This window comes from Gobius niger (genome assembly GCF_951799975.1).
Source record: "Gobius niger genome assembly, chromosome: 19".
NCBI lineage: Eukaryota > Metazoa > Chordata > Actinopteri > Gobiiformes > Gobiidae > Gobius > Gobius niger.
Genome location: NC_136870.1, coordinates 20,557,291 through 20,572,609, shown reverse-complemented (window position 1 = coordinate 20,572,609; position 15,319 = coordinate 20,557,291).

Sequence of the window (15,319 nt, the reverse complement as noted above, 5' to 3'; positions counted from 1 at the left end):
AGATATATAAAAAAAGTCCATTGTATTCTGCTTTTAACATGGACGGATTCTAAACACTGAATATACATATTTTTCATGCTGGAAACCGATTCCCACCTACATGACGTGAGCCCTTTAAATCCTCACACACTCGCCACGTGTTGCTGATTCACTGTGCGTCCCGCTCCGTTGTGTCTGTGCCCAGCTGTGATTGTCTGACAGTGTTGACATGAGCCGAGCAGAGATAGGGGGTGTCCCGTTCCCGTTTCCCCAATGCCACCCCCACCCCCCACCCCCCCCTCTCTGTTTGGACACGTCCCGCAGCAGCATCTCTCTCAACCCTCTCCACGCCTGCTACCTGCCTTCAAAGGAGCTGGGACACTCTCCGCTCACTTCAAGGCAGCTGTGGAAGGATGCAACGCTCTCCTGTGTGGAGCGGGATAGAGTTTCTGGGAGAAGGCAGCACTTTTCTACCGCGACGTGCCAGGATCAAAAGAGGAGAGAGTGTCACGGCACCGTCCCAACGCAATGCACCATTTCACAGTCAAAAGGGGGCAGCAAGGGAATATTCCTGCTGGCCGATTTGGAGCTCATGTTCAGAAAAAGAAAAAGAAGTGTGCATTTGTAAAGTAAAGTATGTCATAACCTGTCAAGTTATTTCTATAGTCCAGTAATTGTACAATGGATGTGTATATATATATATTTTTTTTCTACTAGAATTGCGCTCAATTCCAATGACGCTACGGTTAGTCCTCTTGCCCCACAGCAAGAGATCCCGACTGCAACCCTTGAGTTGGATAGGGCCTTTGAGTGAAGACTTTGAATGGCATGTTGACTCCAAAAATAGAATGATCTTAAAACTGCATTATGCAACTTTTCATGTGGAAAAAAAAAGTTGATATTGGTGCGGATTTGACTTTGTAGTGACCCAGTGGCTATGAGAGGTCAGCATGGAGCCTTTACTTTCCATCACAGTGGACTCTAAGACGCTCCATGATCAAATGTGTGGAAGGTTTTCCCTGCAGACAGACCCTCTCTCCAGAAAACCTACAAAACAATTGATCCTGGAGCATTGTAGAGACCGCTGTGATGGAAAATGAAGGCGCCAGTTCAGCCGCTGAGTCACTACAAGGTCAAATACACACAAATATGAAAACAAATGTTTGCATTAAAAGTTGCATAATGCACCTTTAAGGAAGAAATTATATATTGCCAATGGGACAAGCACATTAGTTCTTAATGCATCATTGAAAAGTGAGAAACGCATCTTTTTAAAAGTAAAAGTTAATTTGTCTGATTTCAGGTGGGATTTATGCTTATTCTATTGACATTAGCATTTTTATCTTCTACTCAAATTCAACATAAAAAACTTTTATTCAAGCAATTTTCACTCATTGTTAATTATCATTATTAATTTATCTCATTCAAGATGGTCATTTTTCCAGCGTGCATGCATGTATCTCGCGTGTGTTCATTAATATGCACTGTCTCAGCCAAATAAACAATAAATACCATTACTACATACAGTACTGCAACTCACTTTACCAGGTTATTATGAAGCTTTGCCAAAAAAAAAATCACCATTTCTCCAGCCGCCACCACTACACAAACCAAAAATGATAACTCATCATACATAACTGCATTTGCGGACCACTTTTCCTTCATCTTTAACCTATCAAAGAGCCCCACAGGTCGAATAAACATCAGCAAAAAGCTTTGAAATGGATGAAAAGGAATCAACCTGCTTAAGAACCACAGGAGAAGATTTCCCTATCACCATCTCCAATCCTTGTGCGCCCAAGTGTGCCAAAGACCTGCTATTGAGCCGTCACTTCCTCCATGTTTACCGTGCAAACATTTGATCAATTGAAAGTGAGATAGCAGATAGTATAAGCCCTTCCCCTCATTCTCTGTCTGATGACTCCCTCCTCTTGTCTGTATGACCGGATTCAATTTAAAGGGGTAAACTTTAATGCCTGTGAAATCCAATCTTGGCCCATAGACACCTCCAGCTGCTGTGGGACACTTGGAAGGGGGGTGTAGGGGCAGGTGAGGCTGGTGAGATGGGGTGAGGGAGGCCACTTTCCCGGCAGAGCTGAGGTGATTCTCACGTGGGACACCTGCGAGGGGAGGGGAGCTGACGGCACAGAGAGATGTCATCCCGAAATGTATGCTTTGTTTTTTAACTCCTCCTTTCTCAATTCTTCACAGGAAACCGTCTCCCTCATATTTCCCACTCTCAGGTAGGTTTGACTCGGAGTCCTGGCACAAAGATCACGATGTTTTACAATTCTACGACTAGATTAGAAAATGGTCACTTGGTGACTTGGTCGTCGCCTTTATTGGAAAGCTCAGCATGAATTAACAAAATGAATGAAATGAATGAAGACCAGGGAGAGAAATTGAGCAAAATGTCCAAACCCACAATGTTATGCATTTGCAATACAACTCTTTATGAAGCCACACTGTGCAACCTTTCTCTCAATAAAGCACCTTTTTTCATTGAAGCCCCCCTCCCTGCGCGTGCTGTCGTCGGGCGCTTGTAGCAGAGATTTCCGAAGACGACTCTGGGTGTCGCCATTGGACGCCATCGCTGTAGTACCTCCATATAGCCGCTCGTCTCCCATTAAAAAGCATTGCACTTTCGACACGTTAAAACAACTTTAAAGCCTGGTTTCTAGTTTTCCTAAACTTTCTACAATTAAAGAAACCAGGCTGGTTTTCATGGTGCATTCTTAGAAATCTTGTGTACTAATGAGGGTCGGACGTTGATTGACAGGCCGTTAGCATGTGAGCTAATGGCACGGCTACGCCCAAAATATGAATGACTAATGTGAAGATCCCGCCCTTATGCCCCTTTTAGGAACATGCTCCGTCACAGCAGAGTAGGAGGAGTCTGTAAATCCGCCATGATTTCCCCCTCGAACGTAGTTATTATGGCAAACGGGGAGGAGTGAGGAGACGGAGTCTTTTAATATTATGTCTATGATCAAAACATGAGAATAATTGCAAATCCTGTAAGTATTTATTTCAAACAAATAAACTAATAGTGGATTGTTTCACAATAATGAATACACCTGTAGTCCTTTCTCAGTCACATTTGATGATTTTTAGCCATATAATGTGCTCATATAATTTATTTTATGACCTGACCTTCTGACTAGACAGAGGCTGCAATCCCAGCCCCCAGGTTGGGAACCACTGCAATAAACGAAACAGTTTCATCACATGATTGCTATTTTGTTCTTTTGCTGATTGAAAATAATTATAATTAAAAAAATCTGTTTCCTTTTTATACTAGTCCAGATTTTGTCATATCCCAGTAAGTTGTGTTTTTAAGAAGCGTCATAAGCCCTGAGCCTGAAATCTTTGACATTGTGATTGACAGGCAGGTCAGCTGACTTATCACTGTCATTAATCTTAATTTGTCGGTTGGGGTTGAGGTGGAGGGGCGGGTTCTTGGACCAGGGGGAGGCGGGACGGGGCAGGTAATGGCACCCCTGCTGCTCCATTATGGTGTCATTCTTCTGTTAACGGCAGATAACATCTCCCCCCCCAAAGCACCTCCAGCCAAATCTCCACTTTACCTGAGAGCGCAGGTATCCACGGGCAGGTGAAGAACTGAGCCAAAGACAGACAAGTCCGGCTAATTGATCTATGCTTAGCCTCGCGGACCGGCTGCGGCTATTAGGAAACACACAGAAATTAGCTTGAGAGATTTGGAGAAAAACTCAACATTTGTACTTCAAATCACAATGCTAGGTCCAAGGATAAACTGTTTAACATATTTTTTCCTATTGCTGATAAAATATAAAACACTGAACACTGATGTTGGAGTAAAAGCGAGTTTTAACTTGGCTAGGGGAAAAGTATCCAGTTGCTGCAGCTCTGATTGACAGTCAGCGACGGTGATGGATTCAGAGAACTTTCTCTGTCCCAGGACGTCAGAGCCTGGGCTGATAAATGAGGATTTGATTGGCGGCTGCAGGGGAGATAAGAGCAGGCGTGAGGCGTTCAGAGACACACCGTTTACCTGCAAATCACCACGATACATTCAAGCACACTGCGGACATTTAACCCGGGCAGATCCAATGACGAACGAGTGAGGAAATGAACAACGTCCCATCCTAAAATGTCACACCGAGCAAAGATAATGTAAGGTGTGAAGTGCATGGTAAAAAGTTCTAAAAATCCTAAAGACATGTTCAGGAACTATGCAAGCATAGTCCTATCCTGTTTTGCATAAGTATTGCGTACACGTATAGAGTTTATCTGGAAGAGTTTGTCAAGAAATAAGTGAAATTTGCTTGAAATAAGTGAAATTGTCCTTGATCTCTGTAACTCATTTGAGGATATCTGTCGACGGGGCAAGTTTTTTACACTTGAATTAAAGCAGTACTAAGTAACTTGTTTACCATAATAAATCTTTTTCGTAATCCCTCTCCCTAATACAAGTGTTAATGGGATCATTGGGGGGTCTTTCATCTCCCCCTGGTGTCTCTGGCCAGAAAACCACCAGCTCGGAGGCCCCAATACACACTAATGGAATCCCGAAGAAGAAGCTAACAGGCTAACGGGCAAAGCCAACTGTGGGCTAGCACCACTTAAACAGCCAAGTGTGAGTGAAAAAAAATATCTCCATTGTGTAATTGGATGTACAATATTCCTCTCTCCCTTTGTCTTTTCCGTCAGCGTAGTATTTGCTCTCACGGACAATTAATGAGTAAAAAACCATAACATGCTCCGACACCTGCAGTGGAGCTTATGGCCTCTAGGGGCATGAGCTACCTAGTTCTGCTTTAAGAAACAATGTCCTTTATTTTTAGAAAACCTTTTGCTGTGTCAATGTTTTCCAAGCTCCACTGAGGGTTTGACAGTTTCACTTCTTCTTCACAATTTCACTTTCTGTGTGAATAAACAATAAATCGTTATCTTTATCTTGAAATTACCATTTTTGTGAGTGCCGTAGAGTGAACTCACCCTTCTTTCCCCGTGGTATCAAGTGTGTTGGAGTGTGTTTTACAGAATCCAGATGGGGCGGCGGTGTGAGAATGAGGAGCGTAAGTGCCCCCCGTGGAGCGTTAGCACGGATTAAAGGATTTGTACGGCTCTGTCACGACGCTGTCCATCATTTTATCACAGCATTATAGTCGGAAACCAAAACCTCAGGGCTATGCACTTCACCTGACAGAGCGATCAACACCACATCAACGCCTCCTGGAAAGAATGGACAAAGCGCCCGTGCAGCTCGGATTCCTAGGACAATACAGGAGAATTGTGAATTAAAAAAAAAAAAAAAAAAAAAAAGCAGTGATAACAAATGTGAAATGTTTCCACCGGTGCCATGGAAAAAACATCTTCATTTGTTAAGGGTGAAAGTTCAAACGGCAAAACTGAGAAATAAAAAGGAAGGGGGGGGATGTACCTGTAGCGTCTCGCCTACAGTTTTCCAGGAGGAATGCTTTTTCTGTAATTTAATCTTTCTGCACCTCATTCATCACGTTGGTTTCTTCCTCCGCCGTTTCAGGCCCTGATGCAGATCGTAACCTGTCCATGCGACTAACGGAGCTTTGAGAGGGGCAGAACTTGATCGTCTTTGTGCCGAGCTTCACGGAGCACAATGGAGCTCTCCGCAGGAGCCGTGGAGACACAGTGTCTGATGCTGCAGGCCTGTTTACGTGTGTGTGTGTGTGTGTGTGTGTGTGTGTGTGTGTGTGTGTGTGTGTGTGTGTGTGTGTGTGTGTGTGTGTGTGTGTGTGTGTGTGTGTGAGGTAATTCGTCAGCCTCACAAGCACCTGACCCCAGCCCTTAATCTGCTGATACTGCCTCCTTTCAGATAGAAATTATGCACTTGGGGAATAAAATGGAAAATATATGTTGTGTGGAATATTGCTGGAATGGAGTATATCTGTTGTTTATGATGGTGTATGACGGTGCACTTCATCCAGGGTGATCATAGGCTTCTTGGTAACAGCTCTGGTCAGTGCTGTCCTTGTTCGGTCAGTAAGTTTAGGAGGACGGCCGGGTCTTGGTAGGTTTGCAGTGATGTCATACTCTTTCCATTCCTGGATGGTGTATTTAACTGTACTTTGAGAGTTTTTCAAAGCTTTGAGGTTTTCCTAACCTAACCTAGATTACACACAGGTAGACTCTTTTTAGTCACTGGGTCAACATGTGATCATTCAGAAATCATCAGGAAGCTTCTGATGGCAGTTGGTTGCACTAAAAGGAAAGGGTGCCTATACTTTTGCACATCACACTTTTCAGCTTTTTATTCATATTCAAATCTAAATGATTATAAATTTCATTTCACTTCACGATTGTGTGTTACTTAGTGTGTGTTTTTCACATAAAATTTCAATTAAATATATTTATTGTATGGTCCATAGTATGGTAAAATGTCAAAAAGTTAAAGGAGGGCCAATACTTTTGCATACCACTGTGTGTGTGCTGTTACAGTCAGGCAACAAAATAGAGATTTAGTCACAGTCTAGTGCAGCCATTCCCAAAGTCTGGGACATCGCAGCCTCCGCATCTATCAAACAATTGTTTTGTACAGCTCAATATCACACCAGTAGTCGGCTCACAGCTCCACAAAACATCAAAGCAATGACACTACACAATACACAAGACAATGTAAAGTTCAGGCAAACATAATGTCCACATAAGCGTCAGAAGCAGATGGTGACGAGCCGTGTTTGATACAGTTATACTGTATCGTGAGCCCGTACTCATTCCTCTTCAGTCTATTTGAATAAACTTCAGTAATTGGCGGCTAAGGGGCTGCAGCAGAAAAGGCTCGCGCCTCTGTCTTCACCTCCTGCTCCTCTCGTCACCTCAGACCATGTCAGAGGAAACACAGGAAGGAGAGAAAGAGAGAAGAGCGTCCGACTGAAGGGGAGTCCGGGGGGAGACGGATGAGTTCAAGGCACAGGATCGTTTTGCCCAATTGTGTGTGAATGCTCTGGGTGATTGAACTGAGAGCGCAGATCCAACATGGAGGAAGTGGAGAGTCCTGAGGCCACAATAAAAACGACACGAGAAAAAACAGAAACTTAAGTAAAGGATATCTTGATAAGTTAAAGCCACACAGCGCAACATTTCATGGATGATGAATGAAGAATAAAATCAAAGCATTTATTTTTCCAAAGATATCTTTTTACCGTGTGTTTGCTGAGAGTGGCTCACCTCTCCTAAGACCTGACTCGTAACTTTACTGGGTGGGGGACGTCTCCAGCTCGTCTCCATGGAGATGTAATTAAAGGCAGCCAAATGTGAAGTATGGTCCAAAATGTCAAGCAGTATGCCTTTAGAATTACTGAAAATGTTTATTCCACATTTACTTGAAATGTCAAAATGACACAAATTAAGGTAGATTATTCTTAATTTGAGTCATTTTGACATTTGTGGGGAAAACACTGTGCTTCTAATTATAAAGCACTTGTATCAATTTCATGAACTCACAGGCAGGTTTTCTTGCATTTCTTTGAAAGTGACCCTGAAATGTGACCCTGAAAAGGCGATAAAACAGTAGCCTGGGAACACCCATGCTGGTGTGTGCACTCGAGTCATTTCGAATTGCACAGCAGCCTGGGGACAATGGCCGAAATCTTCACATGGATTTGGGGACCAATCACAAAACGAGGAGGGATATATTATTGAATATATTTTTGCTGTCCCTATTTGACATATGGAAGCCTGCAGTTTGTTTACGTATTTAAAAAAAAGTTGAGATGAATTTAGGAAGCATAATGATGAGAAAAGGTGATAAAACAGAGCACCATGTTGACCTCTATAATAGACATATTATTTCCTCTGATCTCACCGGTTCCAGCCATGTCCTAAGGTGTAGAATAAGCCCCGTCCTATTCACCACAACTGTCTCTAAAATCCTGCATTGTCACTCAAAAAGCTGTTGCTTCGGGTCTGAAGTGTTGTCATGCACGAGCTTAATTTAGAAGCTACAGTTACACGTATGACCTGAGGTGGCAGTAGTGAGTATAAAATGGCCAACTTGCATCTAGCCCCTTTAAGTAAATGTCAGTTATTTTATAATTGTGGAAAAAGATGAATGACTTTATATGCCATCCTGATTTTTAGCACCATGATCCTCCTCTGTATCCGTTCCTTCCCCATTGACTTATAATGGAGCCTCCGCAAATTCATGGTTTTCATGAGGTGTCACTGTGAGTGACAGTGCAGGATTTTAGAGGCAGTTGTGGTCTGGGCTAATTCTACACCTTAGGACATTGTTGGAACATGTAGGGGGAGGTAAATACTTCTTTAACATTTTTAAACTCTGTATAGTCCCTTTAACTAAATACACTGAGAGCCAGGTTTAAAATCATATGTTGCATCACATTTCCGGTTATTTCATCCGATCATGCGAGGCATGTGGAGGTGTGTGTGGTCTACACCCCTCCACAGTATCGCTTTGCCCATTGGAGTGTAAAGACACTGCAGCGCCGCGCTCGGAGCAGAGAGCGTCCCGGGTCGACACGTTGGGGCTGGAGCTCATCTCTCCCCGGGGGCGGCTACTCACTCCATTGTCACCTGTCCATCTCTGTCCGTCTCCGCTCACTGGGTAATGTGCAGCAATGTGCCCAGGGCTAGCCCACTTCCTCTACCCTCCATTACCCGCAGTCTGTGAGGTAAGGGGAGGGGGGTACGAGGGTATCGGTGACACTTCCTAAACCAACAGGTCCCACCACTAATTAGGTCATCTATCACACACAGGACAAATGAGCTGCATGCTAACTAAAAAGAACTCAGTGTTGAATATATGAGAGTTCGTACAATCTTGAACTATGGCTTTGGTCCCAATAAATTCCCATGGCTCCAAATGAGGTGAAGTTAGAAGCTACCACGCTCTTCCACGGGCACGCTCAAAGACCAGACAGGTACACATCAACTCGTCTAGGCTCAGGTAAGAACATATCTGATTATGGAAAAACGGTGGTCTGTGTCTGGATGAACCGGTGAGAAGACGGGCTGCTGTATTCTGCATTGACTGTAACCGTTGGAGTGAGGACTGCGGGAGGCGGCGAGGCCAGAGTAGAGAGCGCTGCAGCAGTCCAACTGTGAACTGATAAACGCGTGAGTCGCCTTCTCGAGGTCTTGGCGCGAGAGAAAGGGCTTCACCTTGGTCAGAAGGCACAGCTGGAAAATGCTGGCTTTGACAACAGCATTTATTGGTTGCTTAAAGTTCAGCTTTCGGTCAAAGATGACTCCCAGGTTCCTGACTGCATCGCGAACTGGACCCGAACTTATACTTGCTGTTATTATTAGTGATGTGCTTATTACCTGACCCAAACCCATTACCCTAAAAAGATCACTAATGATTATCCACATCTTATTAATACTTAATAATGAGCACTATAGGGCTGGGTACGGTTAATGGATAGCAGGATGGTATCATTCATCACAATATCTTAGTATAGTTCAGGTATTGAAAACCAAGTATCGTTTAACCCCTTAACTCCCACCTGAACTGAGCACATGTTCTCCAGTTTGGCTTTACCCCAGTCCAAAAGCTTCTGGGAAAAAAGCTGTGAAAATAGCAACAAAACTGAGACGAAAACAATGATGGAAATGTGACCAAAAAAAGTGAGAAAACATTGACAAAAAAGTGAGGAAAGATGTATGAAAAAGTGGCAAAAATGTCACAAGACATTGACAAAAATTTGACCAAAAAATGACAAAAATGTGACAAAAAATGACAAAAATGTGATAAAAATTTGACACAAAAAACAAACAAATATTTGACCAAAAATGCAAACAAAAAAGCCAAAAATGTGATCCAAAATTGACGAAAAAATGTGACAATAAATGACAAAAAAGTTTCAAAAATGAGTTGAATACCCAGCAAAAAAATGATGGAAAAAAAATCTGATGACGTAAGGAAAAAGATCCTCTCTGTTCAGGCGGGAGTTAAGAGGTTAAGTACCAGTATCGAAAAAAATATATAACCGGTACCCAGCCCAAATGAGAACCTATTTGTAAAAAGCGATGCCCAACTTATGTCAAACAATGTTACCAGAGTAAAGTAAAGATCCAGCAGTTTCAATTTTTCCAACTTACTACATTTCCCCCCCAAAAAATCAATTCAATAATTAGATTCAACTTCGGCTCACAGATCCCCTCTCACACCGGACTGGCAGGGATATAGAGGTGTATCCGGGCCGTCCCAGTGACTGCCCCTGTGTCACTGTGATGTATGGAGCCAGTAACACAAGCCAAGGGCAGGTATAGGACCCAGCGCTCAGCTCTGCACTCAGGAATACGGGCCACATGTAAACAATCCTGACCTGTCACTCATCTCTGCCCCGCTGTGATTTATAACCGCCCCGGGACAAAATCAGTCAAAACCAGCCGCAATTTATTTCTGGTTAAAAGGAAACAAGGCTATTTTTTTTTTGTCATGGGATAAGGGTAGTTTTTTCTAAGGGCTTCAGATGGTTTTGAGAGCACATCTTCTTTTTTATAATCCTTAAGGTCTTTTATTAAAATGTTTTGTCTGAAAGTTACTGGCTTCACAATGAGCATAGACAACTATTTCTCATCGTGGCCCATGAGACGGCAGTGGTTCAGTGTCCATGAAGTTTAGCTCTGGGTTTAAAAGCTCATCTCGGTGCAGAAACACAAAGGTCATCCATTTTGCTCTTAACACGGCGGATTACATCTTTGGAGACTGTCCGAGTAAATCGTGCCCTCCGGCCTCTGATTGGTCCAGTGATGGTTCACAGAGAGAGAGGCAGAAGCGGCCTTTTGCACTAAGTCCTGGAGGAATGTTAGACCCCGGGGACCTCTCCCTAAGTGATGTCCATCTCCTCCTCACTCACACCAGTGTAACATGAGAACACGACTGACAGTTCAGCTCTGCATGCGCTGAGACTGAACAGGTCCCAACAAATGACTTTAGAGAGTTTAAAAATGAATACAAATTATTATTCTATTATTAATATTGTACAAATTGGATACAGTGGCCATAATGTACAGTATGGTTGCACAGGAAGGTCAAGGAATGTTTGCCTCTTCTTAAAGGCCCAATATATATTTTCCCAGGCAATTAAATTTGAACTTTTTTTCCCCCTCCTAAAGGGAATGGTGAAAGCAGACATTTGTGAAAAGACACTGTACATTTAATGAATTTTATCCCATAAGAACTAGCAGGTACATGGTTGTAAGCATTATTGTGACAGTGATCCTGAAAAAGTGACACTGCAAGTTGTGAACGGTGCTTATAAACTCATTCCAGTAGATGTTAGAAATGCATCAGGAATGATGGAAATGAGTTTAGACCCAACTAAATATTCATAATTTACAAACAATTAAAGCAAACAATATAACAAATCAGGTATAGAGCCTTTAAGTCGTGTGTGTGCATGAATGTGAGCTGTTGTTGGTACACAATAGGCACTTTTGTTTATTTTGTATTTATTTATTTGGTCGGAACAGTGCATCAACAGTGCATGTTAATGAACTTCCAACTTAATGAATTTCCGTCCATGAAACGTGCATGTAATTCAATTGTTTGAGCAATGCGGATATCATATTGCGAGAGCTAGAAACAAGTTTGGGCCAAAACTAAAAAAAATCAGTTTGGACAGGAAAAATCAGGTACCTCAGCTTTACGTATCTTTATGTTAACCATACTTTTACATAATGATACAAAAATATATTTAAAACAGAGTAAATCAAATCAGACAATAGCAATACTGCTCATTTGCTATTCCACCATGCACATTATTCCCTGTAACCAGCAGAGGGCAGCATTCAAATCGTATCTATTAATCTGAAAGTCCTGCAAAAGACATTCTGCATAAAGCAAAACACTGCTTTCAGTAAAAAAAGACCATATGTATTAAAACAGTTTGAGTGGGGATTTCAATATTTATAAATTTGTCCAGCAGAGGTCCTCATTCTCTTCCCCTGTGTCTGTAGGAGTAACTGAACACCTTCATGCCGTCCCGGGACAGTGGATCATACGGGACAGGCGATCTTATGCGGGACAGTAAAACCGGAGATGTATGGGAACGGTCGCGGCGCGGTGTCTTTGGTGATTTATCCGTCTCCTCTCTGCTCCGCTGTACATGTGAACACTTACATACATGTGCAGGTGAGGAGCTTTGGACCAGGCCTGACACAATCATGAAATATAGCGGCGTTAATGTGCGTTCTGTCGGGTGGATGAAATATCACGGTAACGCATATCTCCATAGGCTGCACCCCCGCTGAGGCCTACAGAGGTGGAGAGGGACAGGAGGATTTGGTCAACTTATTCATTTTAGGGGGAATAGCAGGCTTTGTTTGGAGACATTTTGAAAAAGGTTTATTGATAAAAAAAAATAATAATTTTAAAACATCATTTTTGTGTTTTTTTTATTGCAAAGAAATACGGTAGTGCTTTAGAATACAGCCCGCATTCCAGGTGTAAGTACGGGTAACAAGAAAGTAATTGCACATGTAAGTACAGGTACTCTTACGACGTGTAACAAGGGGGAACCATGAGTAACAAGGTAGTACAAAGTGTTACAAGGGGGAACAATGTATAACAAGGCAGTACAAAGTGTAACAAGGGGGAACAATGTATAACAAGGCAGTACAATGTGTCACAAGGGGGAACAATGTGCAACAAGGCAGTACAATGTGTAACAAGGGGGAACGATGTGCAACAAGGCAGTACAATGTGTCACAAGGGGGAATAATTTGTAACAAGGCAGTACAAAGTGTAACAAGGGGGAACAATGTATAACAAGGCAGTACAATGTGTAACAAGGCAGTACAATGTTTAACAAGGGGGAACGATGTGCAACAAGGCAGTACAAAGTGTAACAAGGGGGAACAATGTATAACAAGGCAGTACAATGTGTAACAAGGGGGAATAATGTGTAACAAGGCAGTACAATGTGTCACAAGGGGGAATAATGTGTAACAAGGCAGTACAATGTGTAACAAGGGGGAACAATGTGCAACAAGGCAGTACAATGTGTCACAAAAAGGGGAATAATGTGTAACAAGGCAGTACAATGTGTAACAAGGCAGTACAGTGTGTTACAGAGGGGAACCATGTGTAACTTTGTACTGCCTTGTTACACATTGTTCCACCTGGTAACACTATGTACTTCCTTGTTACACATTGTTCTCCCCTGTTACACGTTGGGGCGTGCACGGTAGCGCAGCGGTTAGCGCCTCCGCTTCACAGCTAGAAGGTCCCGGATTCGATTCCCACCAGGACGGGGCCTTTCTGTGTGGAGTTTGCATGTTCTCCCCGTGTCTGTGAAGGTCTCCTCCGGGTACTCCAGTCTCCTCCGGGTACTCCAGTTTCCTCCGGGTACTCCGGTTTCCTCCGGGTACTCCGGTTTCCCCTACCACTAAAAACATGTGCAATAGGTGAATCCTCCAGCCAGGTGATTCTGACCATCAGCCTGGCTCCACATCATGGAGATGGGTCCCCGGGCGCGGCACTGCCGTCGGCCACTGCTCCTTACGGATTGCCCCAGCGGCATCGAAGGATGGGTTAAATGCAGAGGACAAATTTCCCTACCTGTATTTACATGTGTAATTACTTTCTTGCTACCTGTACTTACACCTGGAACTCGCGGGCTGTTTTCTAAAGCGTTACCAGAAAAATCTGAATAATGCCTCTTCATGACCTTTGCCAACATCTCTCATGCTCTCCCTTATTCACGTTGCTCTAGAGTTGATCTATTTAACAAACCATACCTCAGGCTTTTGCCTTTGCCTAAAAGTCTTTCTCCGTCAAAATGGTAGCCGTGGTCTCCCAAACATTATTCCTCAAATGCTTCCTAATCCTTTAAAGTGGAGTGAACTCTCAACAAAGGAATGCTTCTTGTGTCCCGCTGAGAGGAGACTTGCCCCTGTCCAAATATGTCAAAATATTCAGAGCAGAGGGAGCTGGCATCGTGAAATCACCAAAAAAAGGAATTTCCTATAAATGAGCAATGTTTTTGCTCTGCTGCGATACAGTTGTGACCTTGAACAATCTGGAAACTTTCCCCCCAAAAAAATTATACACTCTTTTTCTAACTTGCAAGAGCCACATTGATATTAAAGTGACAGTCTGTAAGTTTTCAAAGTGAGGAGAGATAAATTTAAAAGTGAAATTTAAAAGTAAATCAAATTCCTCCCCTCTTTAACCAGAGAGCCCTTATTGCTTTGCAAAATGAGGAGAGCAGGAACAGAATTTTCAAGGGTTGACGATCAAGCTCCTCCCCCTCCCTCCTGATTGGACCTGACAGGCTGGTTCACAGGAAAAGCTTGTCTCATTGGTCAACGTGGGAGGATACTAGACTCTGAAAACATGTAGACTTCCAGACTATCACTTTAAAGTGAAATACCATTAATACTGATATCGATCTGGGATTGGTCCGGTTTAAATAGTTTGAGGAGTGTCAAATATAGCTGTTTTTAGCCACACAAAGAAATCTCATCATGTTGTTTATTTTTATCGATAAAACAGCTTATTGCAGTTGCAAATGTTAAACCCGCCTTCTCAGAGCAATACTGCCATGGGATTGGCTCAAATCACGAGTGGTTCGGGATTACAAAAGATCAGTGTGAGCAGCCCATGATGGATTCTCGTGTGTTTGTGAACTCACAAATAACATACTATGAGAATTCCTCTAGCAGGCAAGGTTACTCTTGTCCATATCCATCCCCATCGTGAAGAAACAGGCAACCTGGATATCGTCTGTTCCAAAGCGTCATAGATTTACATTTATAAATCTGACACGAGTTGAGGAGAAGTTGGACAGCCTTGCCTTCCATGGTTGATTTCATTTTGATGTGATTTTTTCCCCGTCACTGAAGCAGGTAGTTGTTATGTCATATAATATGGGATTTGGCACGAGGCTACGGGGGCAGCCTGTCGAACAATGCGGTTTTTATGTCTTACTCAACCAGTGTGTCTAAGTGTTCGAAACAACAGCGCACATCTGATCTGTGATAACCGGACTCATCACAATCATCTTAGTCAACGCATTTTCAGACAGTATTTTGATGAAGCACCCGTTTTACTTTACAATCCTGTCTTCACTCCTTCACAGTCTTAATCCGATCAAATTTTCGGTTTAAATGTCTAAGCAATGAGGCAATAGTTTCCATAGGGTTTTCCGTGTTCTCCACAGTCATTGGACCAATTGAGGACCAATTTCCGCTTATCTTGATGTTTGCTCAGGTTAATCTTGACCTTCATTTTATTCAACACATTGTTATACAGGTTTTTGGCTGGAACTGAATGATTTATCGCATTTATTGTGATTTATTACATAACTCGATTTCCTTATGGCACTACATTTTGACCCATGTCGGAGTGAAT